The sequence below is a fragment of the Capsicum annuum genome, chromosome 2 (genome assembly GCF_002878395.1).
Source record: "Capsicum annuum cultivar UCD-10X-F1 chromosome 2, UCD10Xv1.1, whole genome shotgun sequence".
In the NCBI taxonomy this organism is placed as follows: domain Eukaryota; kingdom Viridiplantae; phylum Streptophyta; class Magnoliopsida; order Solanales; family Solanaceae; genus Capsicum; species Capsicum annuum.
The window spans coordinates 28,880,597-28,893,046 of NC_061112.1; the positions used below are offsets into that span (position 1 = coordinate 28,880,597).

The 12,450-nt window shown below is 35.3% G+C and overlaps 1 long non-coding RNA gene across 1 annotated transcript; it reads left to right on the forward strand.

Annotated features, from left to right (window-relative positions):
* Positions 1–294: 294 nt before the first annotated feature.
* Positions 295–11,909, forward strand: LOC107858456. Its single transcript, XR_001670997.2, has 2 exons — positions 295–1,450; positions 11,368–11,909. It is a non-coding gene; the product is annotated as an uncharacterized LOC107858456 (long non-coding RNA).
* Positions 11,910–12,450: the final 541 nt, after the last annotated feature.

Consider the following 12,450-nt stretch of genomic DNA (forward strand, 5'->3'; position numbering starts at 1 on the left):
ATTCCGAACGGAGGGTCAAAATGAGATATAAAAGTCATAAAACTAAACCTACGGAATCTCATGAACTCAAATAAACTATGCTAAACTATCAAGTTCAATGCTCCATACTCAATTGTGATATCAGTTTTTTTTTTAAAATATCATTTTTTATAAAGTTGACCCCCAAAACACAATTTCACAATATTTCAAATCAACGGTCAAAATGAGATATAAAAGCCATATAACCAAACCAACCACATTACCACTGTAAAATTAACTTTTCGGATCTACTAGCACAGTGGGTTTTCCCCTCCAATGCACAGATAAATAAATATTGACCAAAGTCAACTATAAGGCTTTTTAAGACCCAAAAAATACAATATCACATAAATCATGGTGAAATTTAGTGAGAACCGTGCCAATCATCCCATGCCCCAAAAATACCATAAAGAAATTATGAGAAGGGGTAAAATAGTTAAATCACGTAGAAATAAATAATTTACATAAATCATCAAAAGTCAAGTTGTTACAGAGTAGATATTAGATAATTTAAGGATGCAGCTAACCCAACTGCACTACAAAGATAATATTCGATTACTTCTTTGGGTACGGCCCACCTTGAGGGCCTTCCGTGCCAGTTGATAGATTGAGAGGCTAATACCAAATGGGGATATTGATATGACGAGTTGGAAAGTGGAGCCTACTACTACTACAGTCAATAAGGGGGTTGCGGGCACTTCATCACCAACGTCGGCTTCTACTTTTCCCCTTCCCCTACCAGTTATAGGTTTTTTTAGTATGCCTCAGGATTTTTTACAATAACTAGTGGATCATCATCAAGAGTTGGCTGATTTCCAAGCATAGACAAAGACCCAGTTAGCCATATTATTTCGTCATATCAGGCCATGGATCCAAACCACATTAGCGATTTTCAAGGCTAGAGTTGAGGGTAAAATGATAGCCACCACAGAGTGGTTCACATGAGATCTATATGAGCATATTGATAGTTTTAAGGCCTAGATGAGAGAACGACTTTGTAAAGTCCAGGTGCCTGATTTATTGGTCCTATACGAGGAGGTGGACATATTGAGATCAAAGGTTCACTCTTTAGCTGAGAGACACATCCCAATCATCCCTTTGATCCTTTCTTTCATGCAGGTACTTCCCAGACCTCCACCTATGGTTTTTAATTTATTTTCTAAGGATGACGAGGCCCCTCCTATTGGGGCTAAGGGAGGATATGAGGATATGGAGTTAGATAATCCTAATATGGAGATTCAATGGACCTTAAAAAAGTCCATTATCGATTCTAGTATGCAACATACTGATGATGAAAGGCGACGTGCCAAGATGGCACTGGGTGCCTCACTGGGCGCCTCCTCTATTCATACACCACCACCTTCTCTTGGCAATGAGCCATGTAATGACCCAGATGAGGGCAAGCCATCTTCTGATACCTAAAGTGTCCCAGGTTTGTACCTATACCATTTTGTTATTTATTTTCTCATATATAGTGGAGATAGTGCATCAACTTTTAGTTTGGGGTGGTGTGTACCACAACCAAGGTTTTTTTATCGTGTTTTTTTCCCATCAACTTATTTACCATAGTTACAACTTGAATGTTTAGGTATGATTTGTGTCATAATATATGTAATGTGTTGTTTATGTTTAACTAAAAGAAAAATAAGGAACCCAAGTGTAGTTGACGTATTTTGTTTTGTGTTTTTAAGCATTTAAGAAAAATGATACCCCTAAAAATTTTTATGAGCCGTGTTTGTAAATATATGTATGGACATTGTGCGAATCTTGTAATGGAATTAGTATTAGGGATAAAATAATCAAAGCTTAGCATTGCATGAATTGGATAGGTAGTAGTTGATAATATAACCTTGTACTGTGTGCGTGAGGCGTAGAATTTTCCCGATTTATCTTGCCTAGGTTGTTGGGCAGTTTGTTAGGACATGTTCATAGGCCATGCTTGAATAAGTCCACTCTTAGCCTAAAAGACCAACCAAATGTGAATAAGTACCCTTTTATCCTAATTTGAGCCTAAATTAACCTATTGTATTGTTTTTACCTTGTCACCTTCCTATTTAATTACAATGAACATAGTTTGGCCCTGGTCCCTCCTTGGACACTGTGCATCTCAACTCAGGAAAATTATCTAAATTGAGAATGGCAATTATAGAGGTGCATAGTTGAAAATAGGCTTGAAGAAAGGTGTTGAATAAATAAGAAAAGAAAATTAGGGGTTGGATGTGGTGGAAAAGTATGAAAAAGAAAAAAAAAAGACAAATGAATAAATGCAAAACAAGAAGAAAACTACACCCAATCTGAATTAGCAATAAAGGAAAAAAGGGAGAAATAAAAAAAGTATGGTTGAGTAGTGGAAACAAATAAGTTAAGTGCAGTGTCAAGGAGGGTGAGTCACTATAGACCAATGTACTATACCTGCCCTCAAGCCTGCATTAGAAGCCTAGAAATGTCCTGTAGTGATCCTAGTCTTATTGTCCGAAAAAACTAAGTTTTAGAAAACTAAGGAAAAACCTATGGTATTTTATGCACACTATCTGAACTTCTGTTGTAATCTTGAGTGTCTTGATATAGTCCCTTGCACTGACATATATGATGATACTATGAGAGTTGGGACTTGCTTGTTATGAGGGTACATGGGTTGTGTTGTTAACCGCTTATCTATTCGGGTAGTGTAAATTGTATATACACTTGGTTGTTTGTTTCTACTATAATTCCATACTTGATTCCATCGTGTCATAGTTGTGCTACATGGACACAGTAGTTTAGAAAGATGTGAATAAGAGAAGGTAAGTAATTTGAGCTAAATTGAGTTGACTATTGTAGGTGCCTTAGTTTTTTTTAGTTAAGCATCATTTTTCTTTGTTATATATTAGTTTCCTGAGGACATGCAAATATTCTAAGTTAAGTATATTGATGTTCCATGATTTCATGGCACTTTCAATGCTTAAATAAAGGAAATTATGCAAGTACTTACATCATTTTGTAGTAAAACAAATATTGAAGCATAGAAAGAGAAAAAAGAGATGAAAGGAAGAAAGAAGGATACCTGTGAGCCCTACCTATGGGCCTTAGGTAGTACGTATAGTCCCTTAGGTTGGTCACATATGTGGAAGAGCCAAAGTTCTAAATGTTGATGTTGTTGTCTGATTCCTACGAAGACTACCAACGAGGCGTAGGTAGTACGTACAATCTCATAGGTAGAGTTCTTAAATTTAAGCAAGATAAAATTGAAGTTTGATTCCTAAAAAGACTATCTACAAGGCGTAGGTAGTACTTATGGCCCAGTAGGTACACCTCGTAGGTAGGGTTCTAAAGACTTGAAGACCTTTCTAATTCCTACGAACCGACCTATAGCCTATAAGTGGGGTTGTAGGTTGGTGAAGACTCTATTTTTCTACTTTGTTTAGGTTAGGTTTTCTAGGTATTTTGATGTAACTATAAATACCCATTGGATGTTTCATTATTAGGTTACATTCTTTATACACTTATTACATTATTTTGAGTTTTGAGATACACTTTTGATCTTAAAATTCTTGTTCTTCGTTTTTAGGGTTTGATATAAAGTTGATATTTTTATTTTCATTCTAAAATATTTGTGAGATCATTCATATACTTTCGATATGAATTCTATGTGTGTTCTTACAATTATGAGCAGCTAAGCCTCATAACTAGGGTTTTGAGAACCCTGATGGATTAACAAAGCAGGGGAAGTACAAAGTCATTCTTGATTGGTGTTCTTGCAAGTATTAGATTTCTTTCATATTGATTGCTTTCTTGACGGTTGCAAATGTCAGGAACCTAGCTGTATTTGATACTAACTCAAGAATAAGGTTAAGATTAGAGAAAAGAGACCACAACAGTAATTTGAAGCTACTAATCTTCATCTAAATAAGTTGAGACCAAGAGGACATAGTTAATTTGGGATCCAGGACAAGGGTTATTAATGCAATACTCTGATACTGAGAAAAGATAAGTTAAATTCACCTAAACTAAGGTCGAGAAATGGTGAGGTGATACATAGCTTATTAGATTCTGCATGCAAGGCACCGCGATAGTTTAACAAGAATGATAAGTCTGCAGTATTATGAAGTCAGGGGGAATAAAGTCCTAGTGATCATCTCTTACTAATAACAACCCTATTTGCTAGCATTATTACTATTATTACTATTTTTACAAAACCTCCTATTTACTTTTTGCACTTTACAGCTGTATCAACAATATTATGATAGATTTTAATCATATTTCCTATGGGATCAACCCCAACCTTGTTAGGTTCTACACTTGATAAGTGACTGCAATATACTTTTTAGGTTACATTAAATTTTAGCACCATTATCGAGGAGTAGGTTTATGGATTGATTGACTAATTGAGGTTTTTAGCATTTTTTTTTCTTCTATTTTTGGGTATACGCTAGTATGACCAACACAAGGGTTAAGGCAATCCCCTGGTTACTTTTGATCCTGATCTTGAATGGACCTTATGACAGAATCATAATGGAAGAGTATGAGAATGGAACTCGGCATAAAAGGCTTCAAGATTATCCAAATGCATTAAATTGGACACCTCTAGTCGGTGTTCATGAAATTGCTTAGGTAACTACTAATCGGTTATTAATCAAGGAGAATGCAAGGTTAGCACTAGCCTAATATGTCGAGGAAAGAGCTAGACAAGAGGAAGAAAATTTTTTAGCAACACTCAATAGGGACAAGCTTAGAATATATAGAGCTCAACTACCCTCTTATCATTACTTGCCAGTTTATATTAATCTGGATAAAAAGTTTGGGTATGTTGAATCGATCAAGACATGAGCTGTCATTCCTCTAGAGTTGCCCTGAGGAAAACAATTTGACATTATGAGTGTAATGATTCAATTGCTTAATCTGAAGGGTATGATTGTTGGTTTGCCTATTGATGATGCAAACATGAATGTTATGAACTTTGTTAGGATTTGCAGTTCATTTAATCTACCAAGGGTGAGTCAGGAAATTTTGTTAATCAAGTTGTTCCCATTCTCTCTTAAAGGTAAATAGACTTTATGGTTTGGGAACTACCACGTGGATCTAGTACCACTTGGAATGAGTTCTAGACAAAATTATTGAACAGATTTTTCCTGCCTTCTAGAATGCTGCAGTTAAAGGATGAGATTTATAATTTTAGTCAATTGCATTCAGAGGAACTGTACGAGACTTTGTTAAGGTTCAAGAAAAAGCTGATGAATGTGCCCAATCATAGAAATTCAAGGAGAAACTTTCTCGAGATATTCTATAAAACCATTAATATAAACACCAAGGCTATGGCTGGCACTATTACTGGTGAGGTTTCCATGAATCTTTACTTGGAGCAGGTTATAAAAAATTAGACCAGATCACTAAAACTAACTGAGGATGGAATACAAGGGAGACAAATGAAGGACTCGCTACTTATGTCATTGCTTCTAATTAGTAGAGAGCCTTATATAAGATAGTGGCTCAAGAGATAGCAAAACTGAGGGTGGAAATTAGGTTGCTTACCAAGCAATTTGCAATTATAGGATCAAAAAAGGTGAATATAGTGAGAACATAAGGTAAATTTTCTAGACTTGATGAGTCGGACTCTAAGGAGGAAGCTAAGTATTTGGATAGAGAGATAATGGGTTTTTGAGCCAAGGGTCCACTCAAGACACTTGTAACTCGAGGCAAGGAAATTAAGGCCAAAACTATTATGGGATATTAGCAGATACTGAGATGTTGACCAGACAAGAAACAACAATTATAAGGAGAATGGTGGTCTGTATGTTCCACTGAGGAAATGTAATACCAACTCTAGAATAGAAGCGTTTCTAGCTAAGCTGGTGAAGAGTTTAAAGAGATTAGAGAATTTCCTTAAGGGGATTAAGGCAGACTTATCGAGATTGATCCAGACAGTAGAATCACATGCTACCATGATTATACAACATGAGAAGCAGTTTGTTAAAATGTCAGCTTCATTGAATCAATATCAATTGGGCACACTTTTGAGAAATACTATTTGGAATCTGAAGAACTACAGTCACTTTTAGCCATCAACACTCAAAATGGTAAGGCTACTATTAATCTACCTATGCTTGTAAGTGATGAGATAAGGGATGATACCATTGATATTGATGATGCACCCAAAGCTGAAACTATGAAGTTAGTAACTAATGGTGAGACGTTATAGAATTTGCTGGGTGTAGAGAAATAAGATGAGAATGATAAGGGAAAAGGTAAGGAGGTTGAACAAGTCTTTAAGACTAAGTCATGACCTCCCCCACCTTTTCCTCAAAGGTTGAAGAAGAAAGGGGAAGAGGGGAAATATCAAAAATTAACATCGATGTCGAAGAAATTATATTTGAATATCCCTCTTAGGAAATCATTATAATAGATACCCAATTATGTAATGTTTATGAAGGATTTAGTAACTAAAAGCAGATGGTGAGTTTTGAGCCTGGTGATAATGTGCACCACTACAGTGTTATTTCTTCCCGACCTTTGGTTTAGAAGAAAGAGTATCTTAGAGCTTTCCTTATTCCTTACACTATTGGATCCCTAAATTTTGCACGAGTATTATGTGACTCGAGAGCTTAAATTAATCTAATGTCACTAGTTGTATACAAGCATTTAAGGTTAGGGTCTCCTAAGCCGACATCTATGAGACTATTAATAGCCAATCATATTGTGATGAAGTCTATTGATATATTATGTGATGTGTTGGTGAAGGTAGCTTCTTTCATATTCCTAGTTGATTTGTGATTCTCGATTGTGAGAAAGATTTTGACGTCCCTATCATCTTAGAAAGGCCCTTCCTATTTATAGGTAGGGCATTAGTTGACATAAAGATAGGATATATAAAATTCAGGATCAATGATGAGCAATTTACTTTTAATACGTATCGATCAATCCGAAAATGGAAAAATATATGGGTGGTGTCTATGATAGACACTGTAGATGAAGATGCATTAATTGTACCTATTGAGGAGAGACTTGGTATAGAGGCATTAGTGGTGGTGATCATGATTTTGATAGCGATGGTATAGATGATTATGATGAGATGATGAGATATCTAGTATGAAAAGGTTCTTATTCTTAATCACCAAAGAAGTTAGATCTTGATTTGAAGAATAGAGTGACCTCACCAACTCAACTATCTATTAAGGAGCTATCGGTCCTAGAATTGAATGTCGTCCCTTCTCATTTGGATTATGCATTCTTGGGAGACAAAAATACCTTGCCAATTATCACTACTACAAGTTTAGTAGATATATAGGTTGAGGCCTTGATTTTAGTATTGTAGAGGTTTAAATGGGCCATTGGTTGAACTATTGCGGATATTATCAAGATCCCCCCCTAGAATTTGCACTTATAAGATTCAGCTTAAACTGGAATATGTGCCTATCATTGAGCATCAATATCTTCTGAATTTATCTATGCAAGAGATGGTGAAGAAGTAGATCATTAAGTGCTTAGATGCAGGTGTGGTTTACTCTATTGCCGACAGCAAGTGGGTGAGCCTATTTCATTGTGTTCCAAAGAAGGGTAGGATCACCATAGTCCCTAATGATAAGAACGTGTTAGTTCCCATGAGACTAATTATGGGATAGAGAGTTTGTATGGATTATCAGAATCTGAATACATGGACGTAGAAAGATCATTTTCCTATGTCATTCTTGGACCAGATGTCAGACCATCTTACAGGTAGAGGATGGTATTATTTTCTTGATGGTTATTTAGGGTATAATTAGATTTTTATTACCCTTGAAGACCAAGAGAAAACTGTTTTCATATGTCAATATGGTACGCTTATGTTCAAATGGTGCCTTTTGGACTGTATAATCCTCCCCCTCCCTCGACCTTTCATTGTATGATGTCTATCTTTTCTGTCCTAGGCTAAAGACATGAGAAAAGACATGAGAAGATACTTCACCGTATTTACTATGCCAGCAAAGCATTTAAACCATTAAAAAAATTACATGGTTATTAAACAAAAGTTACTTGTGGTGATGTTTTCTTTTAAGAAGTTCTCGTCCTATTTGATTGGGACCAAAGTCATTGTTCATACTAACCATGCAGCTCTTAGGTACCTTATGAAAAATAAATATGCTAAGACAAGGTTAATTTGATGGGTACTATTGTTGTAAGAGTTTGACTTTAAAGTGACGGGCTAGAAGGGCACAAAAAATCAGGTTGCAAACCATCCATCCCTCCTAGAAGAGGAGGAGATGCTTAAATTAGGGTATGTTCTTAAGATTAATCATACTTTTCTAGATAAGCATATCTTGGTAGCATAATAAGACTTAATCCCCTGATTTGTTGATTTTGCCAATTATTTGGTAATTGATCTCATCCTAGAAGACATGTTTCATAAAAAAAAAAGCATGCTTTGTCCCTAATGCATCAAATAATAAATAAGAACTCAAAGAAAGGAATACCTATAAATCCGTTAGGCTTTGGAGTCCGCAAAGTCTTTGGAGGCCTCTATTGCTTTCCTTAAGTCTCTCTCCCTTAGTGTCTCATTATGATGCTTTATTTTCTTTGACTTCTTTTTCTTCATCTTCACTTGGTGCCTTCCCTTTATCTTTAAAAGGATGCCCTATCATGTCAGTAATATGGTCGTTTTCGTTTAATTCCACGATCGTCAAATTAAGGAATCCAGTAGTGGGGCCTTTTTTGATTTGGCAATATCATCATTAGCCTTCTTTACTTCGGCTATGAACTTAGGAAAATATGGGATTGACTGCTCTCTCATCCTGTTATTCACCTGCTCCTTCATGTCATCCATACAGGCATGTAGACTAGCATACGATGCAACAAAACTTATCCATGAATGTCTTAAACTACTTAGACCAAACACTTAAATGCTTATCAAATTTCTTTTGCCTCTATACCACTCTCAGAAAACTTTTGGAGGTGAACAATATTTCGAATAAGTGTGTCATGGAAGCAATGTCCATGGTCTCTATATTTTGGGACATAGAAGTCACCCCAAATGTAATAAAAACACCATGTGGATCAACGATAGTGAGTGGAAATGGTATACATGCGGGAGTACCAGATACTTCTGGAGGGGTTTAAGATTGAGGTCCAAATAATGTTAGTTTGTGGACCCTCAACTCAAAATCATCTCGTGTCTTATCAATATCTTACCTCTTTGTGGCCGTACATCATTATGCACTCCAATAATAATTGGCACTTTTTATTGCTGACATAGCTCTATAACTAGACAAGGGAATGGCAATGAAGTTGCAGTCTTGATAGCCTCACAACCAACTCATCATTATTAATTTTGATGATATTGATCTCTAACCATTCCATCAAACTTATGTTCTCTACAAATCTTTACTCATTTAGGTTGTCGTCAACACCTATAGGAATCAATCATAGTCTAACCACAACACACTAAAACTTTGCTGTGAAACTCCGAGATAATTTGGCTATTCATTCCTTATTTTTCAACCATGAAGGCTCTCCATTCTCTTTCAATATTTGATCCATCCATGGACTCTGAGTAGAAGTTATCTTTATTTGATGATTAAACTTTAGGGTGATGGTTGGAGTTGTATGAATTTGACCAAAAAGAATCTGGTTGATTGTATGCTCAAAGAATACCATGAAAATCCCCCGAAATGTAACTCCCACAAAATTTGTTTTGTCACTAACCTTTTTCCCCTTCGGGAAACCCTTCTCAAGAACTGCCGAATAATTTTCAATCAAGTCACAAATGATTGTAGGGTAATAAGTATGAGGTGGTGTGATTAGACAACCCAACTCATACTCATTGAACCATCGTGCAATATTTAGATACTCTGGCAAGTCGATTGTTACTATCTAGTATTTTTCAGCATATGGCCTGCATGCTTCTTGGTTTGGTTGGTTCAAGGCTATCAAAGTAAAGTTTTTCTACCCCTTAACCTTATATCTAATGGAATCTGACACCCCTGGAGCTTTTATTTGAATTACCTCACCCACTTCTTGCTTGTATTCTTCTTTTGGACTATTAGCAGCTTTAGTATTATCCTCCTACTTTGGGTTAGAGCTTGAACTATCACTGCTCTCCTCAACACTACTTGCTTCCTCAATTGAAAACTCATCCTCCTCTTTAAACTGGGTGCCTGAGCGTGCTTCTTCGCACTTAGTCTAGTATTATAGGGTGGGACCTCAGTTTAATCTACCTTGTTATTAAGTTCATCTCTCAGTCTTGAAGTTGGGGTATATTTTTCTTACTCTACCTCTTACTGTTTGTCTCTTTTGAGGCATTGTAGCTATGGAGGGAACAAATTATTTAATGTATAAAACTAAGCCTGTAAGCAAAAACTTAAAGTCAAAATTGCAAATTGTTTGTGGTTGATGATCGGAGGTGATGGCTTGTCACATATATGATAGTTCATCGACTCCCTCGTCAGTACTTTCTAGTATCTTAGTAATACTTGACGGTTTACCTGATGGTTCACCATAAGTCTTACAGATCATTAGATGAACCTTTAGGCCAAAACAGAAACCACAACTAATTTTTAACTTTTGATGGTGAACTATTATGAATATGAAATTTTTTCACATGTTCCGTCATGGATAACTACTGACTTTTTGCTTCTGTGGGGCATTTTATCGAAAACTTGGCTTACAACCATTATTCCTTGCTTATCATTTTCTCGCTTGATCCTATTTGACATATTTGACTATGCAACAACACTTATTTCAGTTAGGTTATTCAGAATTCACCCACTTGAATTTTGCATAAATCAAATTTGAGCACAAAAAAACCATAATCAAAATATAAACGTGAATATTGATGGTTGTGTTTTGTCAGAACTTGAGACTACTCCCTGGGCATAACACGGTGCCTAGGGTAACAAGTGATCCCAAGCTAATCGATGGTTCTTGTGCGTAAGCTAAACTAAATGATGAAATAATAATCAAAACCAATATCAATATCAGAGTTTAAAGCCACAAAGTTGAACATCTAACTGTATGTCTAAAAGTCTACTAAGATGAGTTGCTGGTAACTGTGAAAAAAAATGAAGACCAAAAATAAAAGGCTAATAACTAGTCCTCGAATGATGAAGATTCGTGACCTTTGTGTATTTATGAACCTAAGTATCATTATCTACATGCTTTTAGCCTAGTTTTATGGACTTCTTGTTTACATAATGAGTTGTTATGGTGTAATTGAGTATATATGTGTTAAGGTACATGGTTATAGTGTTTAAGGTGAGTTCAAAATGAGTTCATAATCAAGTTGGTCACATAGAGTTTAGATGTGAAAATTAGTGTTACTAGATTGAGCTGTATGTTATTCTAGTGTATCTCGATGGACTTTATTGTGTTGTGTGCACTAATTTGTGTTGTTTGATGTTATAGGAGACCATGTGTGATGTTAAGAGAAATGTTCGGGAGAAGAAAAAGCTTAAATAATGTTGGAAAAGCTATTACAAAGTGCAGAACTCAAAGGCAAATGGAAGGAGTCTGCTATAAAGAGAAGTGGACGATTTGAGAACAAGGCCCTCGAAAACCTCCAAGATAAGGGTGTGCCATGCACTAAAACACAAATTAAATATCAATTTCCACTGTGCATCCATGATTATGGCATGTCATATCCCTAAACACGCAGATACAAAGGCGTGACACGCCCAAGGATAAAAAATGGCCTAATTGCTTCCATACTATAAATAGGACATTAGATCTTAGTGTTAACATCTTGGACCACTTTGGAGATGGAAAAACACATGAGGAAGCTGCAATATGGTTCTTAATCTTTGCTTTAGGTTAATTTTGGTTTTTACATATGAATTTCATGTGTGCAATTCGTTGTAAACTATAAGTGGCAACACCTTTGTTCAAGGGTTGAGGCCAAGAACTTGAATACTTATATTATAATTGAATTGGTTTAATGTTGATTATCACGTTTGGTTTGTTATGATCCATTTTCGAAAATAAAAAACGTTCCCTAACTTCGTGGCTAAAAAATGAGAAGAAGTCTTCATTCTTTTTTATTTAATTGAAAAATAATTTAGTGTCGCCACTTAATTTTAGGAAAATAAAGAAACCATTAAAAAGGTAAATTTGAAAGAAAATCACTTTTTTTAAAAAATTACTAGAATCTAGGTAATGGGTCAAGTAAATTTGAAAGAAGGTGTTAAGACACTTTCGAAAATCCACAAAGTGTGGTTCCTGACATATTTAAATTATTTGGCTAATTTTTGAAAAGTTTTATTAAGTTATTAAAATCTTGAACTTATTTTACAAAAATATTTAATTTATTTAATAACAATCTATTAAGTAAGCTAAACATCAAAGTTTCAAAATAATTCTAACGTTAACAAATTGATTCGTATTTAGACTTTAAATTAAATAATTAATTCAATTTCTTAAACATGGATATAAGCTACTTAATAACTATGAAGGGATATGAAAAAATCCCCCAAGTTATTCTACGAGCATAAG